The sequence below is a fragment of the Limulus polyphemus genome, unplaced genomic scaffold (genome assembly GCF_000517525.1).
Source record: "Limulus polyphemus unplaced genomic scaffold, Limulus_polyphemus-2.1.2 Scaffold162, whole genome shotgun sequence".
NCBI lineage: Eukaryota > Metazoa > Arthropoda > Merostomata > Xiphosura > Limulidae > Limulus > Limulus polyphemus.
Genome location: NW_013665772.1, coordinates 798,798 through 809,621, shown reverse-complemented (window position 1 = coordinate 809,621; position 10,824 = coordinate 798,798). Strand labels below are relative to the sequence as shown.

General features: G+C 31.5%; 1 long non-coding RNA gene across 1 annotated transcript; it reads left to right on the top strand.

The window, feature by feature from the left end:
• Positions 1 to 2,995: 2,995 nt before the first annotated feature.
• On the top strand, positions 2,996 to 7,670 carry LOC106477120. Its single transcript, XR_001291966.2, has 3 exons — positions 2,996 to 3,162; positions 6,179 to 6,342; positions 7,478 to 7,670. It is a non-coding gene; the product is annotated as an uncharacterized LOC106477120 (long non-coding RNA).
• Positions 7,671 to 10,824: the final 3,154 nt, after the last annotated feature.

Genomic DNA, 10,824 nt, shown 5'->3' with positions numbered 1-10,824 from the left:
ATACCAGACTACCCTATATCTAGTAAATACTAGAGCATTCGCCAAGGTACAGGATAGTTCTAAAAAATAGGTGGCGCTACACCAGTCACGTGACCTCGATGACGCAACAATAGTATTGTAACGTCTTTTATCGTCGGACACATTCTTTTGAGTTATTCAGTAAAAAGAAATTAATATTAGGAATAATATCTAGTTTTGTGCCAGGAACAACTACACAGTATTAATGTAAAAGTTAATTTTAATTTTACTCCTGGCACAAAATAAGGCAGTATTCTATCAAATAAATTCGAAGACAATGTCAGGATTTTATGCATTGGACGGATTCTTTACAATAAGTGTCTGTGACTTGTTGGCGATAAGTTTCAGCAATAAAAAAATAGCGTCCAGTCCACTTGTTTTAAAATAATAAAATAAGTCAAATTTAAATACAAATGTTCATTACGCAGTTGGTTATTACAGTTGTAACCATAGTTTTAAATAATTGTTACGACAGTGGAAGTCACGTGAAACTAGAAGGATCATGTCTTTTCGTGGCAACTCTAGTCTTCTCTACGCGCCCGCTATTTTATATATATATATATATATATAAGTCAGCAAATGAAGTAATGGCATAAAAGATAATTGCAGGCAGGTAGAGATAGAGACGGACAATTGAGTCAAGCGCGGTAGTAAGTAAAGTGCGTGAATCGTTCGTTGTGAATTATAGCGTGTGTTTAAGATAATGACTGTGGAAATTAAGTGTATTGCAAAGTTGAACTGAGAAAGAATAAAATAGTTTTATTTAAGAAAAGACTTGTATCGCTGAAGTTTCTCGGAAAGAATTTCTACGAAAAATTAACAAACGAACAGAGACGTTACATACTTGTCTCATTTTCGTCAAAGTCCACACAGGCTGGTTCAATTACTTTAGAACACGGTTTGATAAAAAGAATTATTCTTCCTGCTCTGTTATTACTCTGAGCTTTAAATAATTGTTTCATTTTCGTCAAAGTCCACACATACTGGTTCAATTACTTTATTGATAAGATGAATTATTCTTCTTTGCTCTGTTTTACATTACATTTTGTGATAATTTCACTTTAAAAATCACCACTATATGCTCTTTAGGATTCAACTCACAATCATGCAGTGTTGATATTGTTACGTATTAGAATTTCGAATAGTCGGTATTTTAGTCAATTTACGATATTTGCCAACAAGATTGATACACACCGTCTTCGTTTTTAACACAGATACGTTTTAATATACACAAACAGTACAATTTACAATAACAATTATTACAAACAATGATTTATAAAGAGAAGTTTCGCAAACTTATAAACGATGTAAGGTTTTCTTTCTAGTCTGAAACCTCCTTGATATCTTATTGAGGGTTCACAATGAGCGAGTTAATTACGAGTTGATGTAGATACGACCCGCTGGGAAGCTAGCTAGCTTTGTCCTTGGCCACACACACACAATTAATTTATATGTCTTCGTAAAATTACTAATATCCGATGAGAATCCACTGAAGTTAAATGATTTGTAACGTTCGAAATTCATAAATATTCCTGGTCAGATATCTTAAGTTTTCCGATTGATAAGCGTTATAACAATCACAGTTATAGCTTTCGAAGTTTTATAGTACACTGATTATAGCGAACTAATAATAGACACTCTTTTTGGCGCGTCGCGTTAGTTGTATTTATAGACGTGGGAACGTTTTCTAGAAAATTCAGTCTTATGTAACAGCTCCCAGTGGCACAGCGGTATGTCTGTGGACTTACAACACTAGAAACCGGGTTTCGATACCACTGGTGGGCAGAGCACAGAGAGCCCATTGTGTAGCTTTGTGCTCAACTTCAAAACAACTTGCATGGCCAGGTGGTTAGGGCACTCGACTCGTAATCTGCGGGTCGCGGGTTCGAATCCCCGTCACACCAAACATGCTCGTCCTTTCAGCCGTGGGGGCGTTATAATGTGTCGGTCAATCCCACTATTCGTTGGTAAAGGAGTAGCCCAAGAGTTGGCTGTGGGTGGTGATGACTAGCTGCCTTCCCTCTAGTCTTACACTGCTAAATTAGGGACGGCTAGCGCAGATAGCCCTCGTGTAGCTTTGCGCGAAATTCAAAACAAACAAACAAACAATCAAAACAACTTACGTAACAATACTTATTAAAGCGTTTACGTACACACGTATACTTTTTATTCTTACTCTCGAGAATCTTTTACAACTTTGGAGATTGGGTGGGAGTTTCACAATACCTCTCTAACAGTATAAGCTATGTATGTTTCTGAATGCAAACTTAAGCTAAACAACGTTCATATTAAAATAAATACATAACAATAAATCTCTCAAATTAAGTGTTCAACGTGTATTTGTACCCCGAGAGAGGTCTAGAACGTTCCACACACAACTTGTATTATGATGCAATAATACTCAATTAAAACAACGAGAAAAAATCGGAAGGTTCTAGTAACATGACGCAACAATATAACAAATACCAGTTCATTACTATTGAACTACACAAAGTATGATTCATAAACAGTTACGTAAATAAACTTGCGATAAACTATCGCTTCTAAAAATAACTAAATTTAATACTCGCGCTACATGAGCTATCCAAATATTTTTTTCTGAAGTAATGCCTCCTAGTGTCTAAGCGGTAAGCCTGAAGGCTCACACCGCTAAAAACCAGGTTTCGATACCCGTGGTGGGCACGGCACAGATAGTCCATTGTATAGTTTTGTGCTAAATTACAAACAATTAATATGCACACTCATCACGTGACGTAAGAACTATTACTTGCTAAAAACAATACACCGTCTAAATTGAAAAACAGTGTACAGTGATACCAAAATTTAAATGTTTTACGTTAAAAAGATATATAAGCTATATTTTTTACAAGATCAAATAAGTGAAAATTGATGGTGTAATAACATTTTAAGAAAAATATATTAATTTATTTCATGTAAATATATGATAATACTATGATAATTACACCAGAGGGCTCACTTTCCTCGAGGTCAGGTCAATGTGAAGAGGTTTACAAAATTAATTCATCAAGTAAAGTAAAAAATATATATTATTTTATAAGTTTTCGAAATATTACAGTTTACGATGACGTCGGGTGTAATTTCTCGTCTTGTTGGAAGGAAATATGCCGAATTAGCTAAAAGTTGGTAGGTAGTAATGATAGAAGTTTTAACAGGAGTACGGTATTTTTGAAATTGAAATATTGCATTTTTTTGTCTAAACTGTAAATTAAACTTTGGGTTATTGTGATTTATCATTCTCAACTAACAGTAACACTGTGTTTGAAACTGTTTAGATAGCTTGTTAATTCTGTTCTGATACAAGCTAGGCCTATGCACTAATATTAATAATATTCCTAATACACGATAACCGGGAGTGAGAGTAATCTGTAAAATCTAGTTAACTTGGACTACATAAAAATTTCATAACTAGCCTGAGTAACTAGCTACTCAAAGAATATAATTCATATACCTATAAAATATAGACGGTTTGTAACTCGTTTTCATTTTTAAAAATATATTCTACTCCTAGTTATAGGAAGTTGTTTGCAAGTTCAGAAATAAGTACTTTTTCAACTGCAAATTTAGTTTAGTTTTTTTTTCTTTTAAAAATAAAGTAGACATCAACGTGATTATTATGTATGACTATGCTGCAACATGTAAACTTATTCTACTCTCTAGTGTAGTACATAATAACTGAGTTTTGCTTTTAATAAGAGTAAAAGTTTTGCAAACTTTTGTTATTGTAAGGATTTTTGGTATGTCCTCTTATTGTGGTGATCAATTGATAGTATTGATGCATCATATTTTTTCATTTATTTTAATACTAAGAGTGGTAGGAGAAGGGGTCATAAATATAAATTCTGATCGGGAAGGAGTCATCTTCAACTTAGTGTTACTTTAGTAATGGGATTGTTAGCATTTAGATTGAGTTATCTTCAGAGGTGGTGGATGCAGTAAATTTAAAGTAATTTAATCTCAGGCTTGATAAATATTTAAATGATAAGTTCTGACTTTGATGGTGTTTTTATTTTTTTAAGTTTAGTGGATAGGATAATCATTGGACTAACAGGTCCTTGTCCTTAAATGTTATATTACAGAATGTTGTGGGCCAGCATGGCTAGGTGGTTAGGGAGCTCGACTTGCAATCTGCGGGTCGCGGGTTTGAATCCATGTCACGCCAAACATGCTTGCCCTTTCAGCCATGGAGGAGGGGGGTATTATAATGTGACGGTCAATCCCACTATTCGTTGGTAAAAGAGTAACCCAAGAGTTGGCAGTGGGTGGTGATGACTAGCTGCCTTCCCTCTAGTTTTACAATGCTAAATTAGGGACGGCTAGTGCAGATAGCCCTTCTGTAGCTTTGCATGAAAATTCAAAACAAACAAATACAGAATGTTATTGTGGTTATTGGTTTGGGTGCCAAATATATTCAGTTTTATAACATTTATTACACATGAAATATTTTAAAGTTAAAAGGTAATCATAGTAACATTATATTATATATGAGTATGATATTCAAGTATACTAAAGAATTGACAGATAATTTTAAAAGTTGTTACACTGGTTTTTGAATATGGAATAAATGAGTGTCAAAACATACAGAAGGTTCATAGTCGTACAAACACTAATAGGGCAGAAGAAGATTGTGTGGCTGATCTAAATTCTTCTTTGTTCTGCCAAACTAGCTGAAAATTAATGCATTACTTCCAAGTTCTTGCATTGAAACTGAAAGTTTATTCTTTAATGTATAAGTAGGAAAACTGCATTTTTAATTTCAAAAAATCCACTAAGCTTTAATGAATAAATAACATATTGATAAAATGGAGGATGCTCATGCCTCCTGAAATATCAAGACACCAGGAAAGCTATTGTTAAAGTAGGGAATAGGATTATATTTTTTAAGTTTAAACATTAATTATTACTAATTTTTTTTATGCTTACATGAACTACAAAAGATAATATTGATCCTATAACAGAGATTGGTAATAACCTTATTATGGTGGAAATGAACGTGACTAAACTAAGTGTGAAACAACTTTTTTTTAACTACTTTTTACTAATGTTGGGAAGGAAAAGATATCTGAACAACTTTCTTATTATAGGTGAAGAGCTTTCTGTAAGTTTGCATATTGTTACACAGCAATTTTTCAAAAAAAACATAGGACATTTTTTAGAGTAAATCTGTTCTGATCGTTTAAAAAATTTAACAAAAATTTGAAAAGTTACTTTATGGAATGATGATTAATATACATTTCATGGCCATCAAGTATTGAAATTCACATTTGACTGCAATTGATGTTTTTAATAGCTTTCATTTTAACTTCTGTTATAGACTTCAAGTCACAGGTGTGTAAAACTCTTGTTTACTAGTCATTCATTTCCCAAAAGTTTTTTTTTTTAAATATCATAACTCATCAGCAAGTAAGTCCTATACCACAAATACAGTTGGACATCTTCATTGAAATCCATCATGAAACTATGCACCATTTACCACTGGTATACTTACAAGTTCTATTTCCATTCAGAAACCTTTTTGTAAACCTGAAATGTGAATAGAATCTCAAGTTTTTCCTCCTTTCTGCATTTAACACTTACCATTGGTTAATAGGTTTCTTAAATACATAATATATACACATGTAGCTATAGTTTTCTACTGTGAAGTTTGCTACAATGAACCTTTCATTTTTCTTTCTTTGTCATACTAAACATAACTCTATCATTAAGTTCCCTCTTTTTCATCCGTTCTTTAAATACCCATATTTATTATTTTTTCACCTCCCCACTTCACTAAATCTTACAAGCTAACAAACTACTTCATGTCCCTTTGCCCACAATCTCTTTGCTCTAAAGAGTTTCATAGCATTTTTGTTTATTTTAGCCTTAAAGTTTAATTCTACACACTTCTTGTGTGAGATTATGAATAATGCAAAATTTTGAAAAATGAAGCTACTACTTGTATCCTTGTTGTACTCATTAAATAAATTTACGTAATATGCATATTCTAAAGGCAAAATGTTTTTTTTGTAACACTTGAGAAAGAAAAAACTGTCTCCCTGACCTATCTCATTTAGCATTAATTACATTATTACATTCAGTTATTATTAGGTGATTGTAATTATCATAAATTATGTTTTCAGATGCTTAATTTTTTTTGTACTAGGTCTAAAACTGGAGTTCTTTTTGGTACAACAGGAACATTAGGGATTTTATATTTTACTGACTGGAAACTAGTTTTACAGTATCTTCCCTTTTACAACACAAAGTTCAGAGAAGACTCTCCGTAGTTCAGTTATTAGATGTAAAAACACAAGTAAATAAAAAAAGGTATGTGTTAATTGTAAGGATGCTTTCATAAAATACAGTACAGATGTTTCATATTAGGTATCGTATTATTGTCTTTTGCATTTAAGTCTTGAAAAAATTGGTAAGTACCAGAGTAACATTTGGCATATTTTAATGTTGTTATTTGATTGAGCTAATATGATAACTCCAGGGTTCTAATTTTTTTAATCAGTCACTGTTGTATGGCTTTAATAGTCTGTTTCTCGTGCATATTCCTATTTAATTAAGAGTAACTATTCCCTCACAGCTAGTCACAGAGAGGGAAGAGTAATTTAGTTGTTGTGTATTATTATCAGCTTTAATGCTACTTCTACTTCAGATTTTAATTTTAGAACTAAGTCAAAGGTGAAGCTTTCAATTTGAGGCTAAATTTATAACAAGGTGTATTCCTGTTGCTGCTGTGTCACTATTTCAATAAATCCTCTCCCATTCAGTTGAAAGCTTTTATTATTTATTGGTAACTATGATCAAGTTGAAATAACTAATATTAGTACATTACAGGAATATTTGCAAATTCTGCCTTTGACAATTATTTTTAAAATAAGAAAGCTTATTTTGTTAACTTACTGGTACCTCAAATTACAGAATCTTGACGTACATGTAATTGAATCCAAAACGTCTAAATTACAGTTATAAAAAAAATATAACTTTATAAGCATGGTATTTTTTTATGTGTTAGTTAATTGTTATTTTTACCCATATTACTTGATTTTGAGCATACATACATGATTTTTTAAGCTACACATTAAAAGTCTCTTTTTACAATACATGTGTCTTAGTTTTCTATTTGGACGTAAAATAATTATTTTTCTTGTTTTATAAAAAATTAGAGATAACACTCATGGAAATTTTTATTCGAATTACATTTTTTATGACTTTTCATATGTTATTGGTTGATCAGTTTTACCTTGCTTTCTGTGAAATACATATATATATATATATAACTTTATGTTTCTTTCCTGATTAAATTCTAATCTTACAGCAAGTTCATCGTGTGGATTTTTCAGAACTTTAAAACTTATAAATGAAAAGTGTAAGTCATTATAAAACCCAAACCTCAGACTGCGTAAATATTCCTGAATACATCATGATGCATTTATTTTTTCTTTTGGTTTAGGGTTATGGCTGCAATGAAATGGAATATGATCATATTTTATTCATCACAAGTAGATGCTGAGTGAATTACTGTAACTGTCTTGCAACATTATAATTAACTAGTGTATACATTTTCAAGAGAATAGCAGTCTCGTTCACGATTGTATTAGAAAGAAAAGAGAATAAATACTGAAATGTACAACTTATAAAATATATGTTTTTGATGGTACCTGTTTATTGGATATTTCATATTCATGACTTTTAGCCACAAAATGCACACATACTTCTGCATGTAAAATTGTATTAATTTGTTTCAGTTTTTTAAATTGGTGATTATAAATACAGAATCATGTACTTACATGTAATGTACTACATACTGAATTTCTCTTGATTTACTCAAAGTAAAGTTTGTGCTTCACACTTCTAGTTTAAAACCTTTTGTTTTGTGCTGTATGGCCTATATTTTTTATGGGTGCATTGTGCCACAGAAACTGTATATACTTTCTCTATATTCCTACTACACAGATGAATATAATGCATCACAAGATCCCCAAGTTTGCTAAAGGTTTTATGTTATGTAGATCACACGATAAAAGTTGTGTCTACACGCAACACATGGTGTCCTTTCGTAGAAGTATTGTATCTACATCTTGCTGGGTAACTAGCAGTGTTGACTTGGATGTGCAGTTGAACATTTTGTTATCACCTTATTAACATCCAGTTAATACAAAGATAGTATTTCTTTACACACTTAGCCTGATAGTATGCACGGTTCATCCTTGATACTTTTCTCAACTCCCAGTATGTTTAACTATTATTGCTCTAATCTGAAATACAGGAGTGCCAGCATGTTAGCCTGATAATGTACAAAGTTGATCTTAACATTTTTTTACTCTCCCTGTATGTTTAATTTGCAGTTATAACTGTAACATGTAATAAAGTGGTGTAAGAATGTTAGCCTGATAGTTTGCAAACTTTTTTTGTTTTTTATCTCTAAGCATTTAACTTACTATTTTAGCTGTAAAGTAAAACCATCATAAACTCTTTGGCAAAACTTTGATATGCTCTTTACCATTTTGTAAAACTTTAATCCTGGCAAAGTGATGATAAATTATCCAAAACTTTTGCAGACAATTAAAAGTAGACATACGTTTTTTCCAGCATGTCAACATAGCTCTATTTGTCACATGCCAGATAGCACTGAACAGTTGACCTTCCATTCAGTGATGAGCTGTAGGAAAAAAACTGTGAACATTGCTACTGTAGATCTAAATCTGTGTAAATTATGTTGTTTAAAGGTTCCAAGAGAGGTTAGTTTGGACTGCTCTGTTCTTGTCTTATTTCTCTGTATAAGCTGTTTAACCTTTTCTTTATTACTGGTAACTAGTTATGCAGTAGCCTGTTTTTTCCTTCTAGAATCATGCCTTGTCTTGCTTTACCTATATAAAACCATGTTTATCCCCTTTTTTCAAAATACTAAGAATTTGTGCTTTGTACGCTTTTATAATAATGGAATAGGGGAACTTTGCATTGGAAAATCATGTAATGTAACTTATGCAAAGGATTTATGTGCTTTAGCTTAATCCTTAAATGACTTGAACTTGGTAGAATTTTATGTGATACACAAGAGTCAGCTTGTTACTTATCAAGTGGAAATAAGTAATTACAAATACAAAATTAGTGACAAAATTTTTATATTTCCAACAGATGAATAATTTATTTTCAAATGACATCAAACACTTTGATTACATAACACTATATATAACAAATAAGTATGTGACAGCATCAAACTTACAAATAGCATGACCAGAGATTTTTTTTTAAATGTGAGAAAATTAATCCTATGAGTTCTGAATATATATTAATCTTTTGAAGTCATAAAATACTTAAAATAATAGGGTTGCTGACAGAAATTAATGGATTTTACAGCATCTACAAAGGAGCTGACTAATTTAGGATACTGTTAATCTAACATATGTATTTAACTAAAGCTTTTTTTTTCTTCTGCACAGATTTTCATGATGAATAAAAAAAAAAATCAAGTTTTGTTATACACTAAACATTCCTGTTTTGGCTCACTTCCTTAATCACAGCAGTAACTTAAAAGTGAAGCATTTTAAACTTTCCAAAGGTTATATATTTGTGTCTTTTTAATTTTTCCAGAAGATGCATTAATACAAAAAAATACTTTTTTATCATTACACTTAAAAACTGAATTCTTTTTTTTCAGTGCACCAGGTTCAAATTCTTAAAAAAAGTTTACATATATTGGCTTAGTTAAAGTTTCATCCAAAAAGTTATCCTGTAAAGTAAAAAAACTAAAAATAAAGTACTTGCCTAATGAGCTTTTCAAATACTAAAGTGAACTATGATCCATATATAAAATAAAAAAAGTACAATACTGAACCAAATATAACTTTATTCTATGTACCAAAATACAAAATGTAGTTGATCTCTGATTTTTACAGAAACCTCAGTTACACTTGGAGTTAGGATTAAGTTTGGTAAATGATTTCTGTTCTTCATTTTAATTAAACTTTGTTATAATGTCAGCTGAATTTGATCATTTCATTATGAAGGATTACCTCAAGTGTTTCTATATTAAATATTTAGTTATATATGTTTACATAATTCATAGCAGTGTAGCTTTGTCGAGTTATGTTCACACTATATTAAAAACAATCCAGTACAAAATATATGTACATTAATGTTTATCAAAGTATTTTGAAACTGATGTCAAAATTTAAAATGCCCCACAATTTATAGTTTTATAATATCACTTTTTTTTTCCGGGTAACTGTTATTACAAAATACACACGTGTGTGTGTGTTGCACATGATGGGATGGGTAATTTGTTAATAATCATGCAGAGTAATTAACAATAAAATATCAGGTGTAGAACAATATTCATAGGAAATGAAATGGTCAGTGTAACTGTATCCATACGTGTAATTTCTTAAAGAATTTTAAAATATCCTTTCTTCATACAGTTCATTATCAAATATTATACTACTGAATAATATTAACGACTATATCATGGGGTTTAAACATCCACAGTCTATACTTATTCTGGTCCATAATTTTTACTGGTGAATTTCCCTCATTAAAGGATTTTGCAAAGTATCGAGATAAAGCACATCTAGTACAAAAAGGTTTTGTACTTGCACCTCATTCTGTGTGGTTAGGCTAATAATAATGACATATTTTTGATATAAGCGGCCCGGCATGGCCAGGTGGTTAGGGTGCTCGACTCGCAGTCTGCGGGTTCGATTCCCCTTCACACCAAACATGCTCGCCTTTTCAGCCGTGGGGGGCATTATAATGTGACGGTCAATCCCACTATTCGTTCGTAAAAGAGCAACCCAAGAG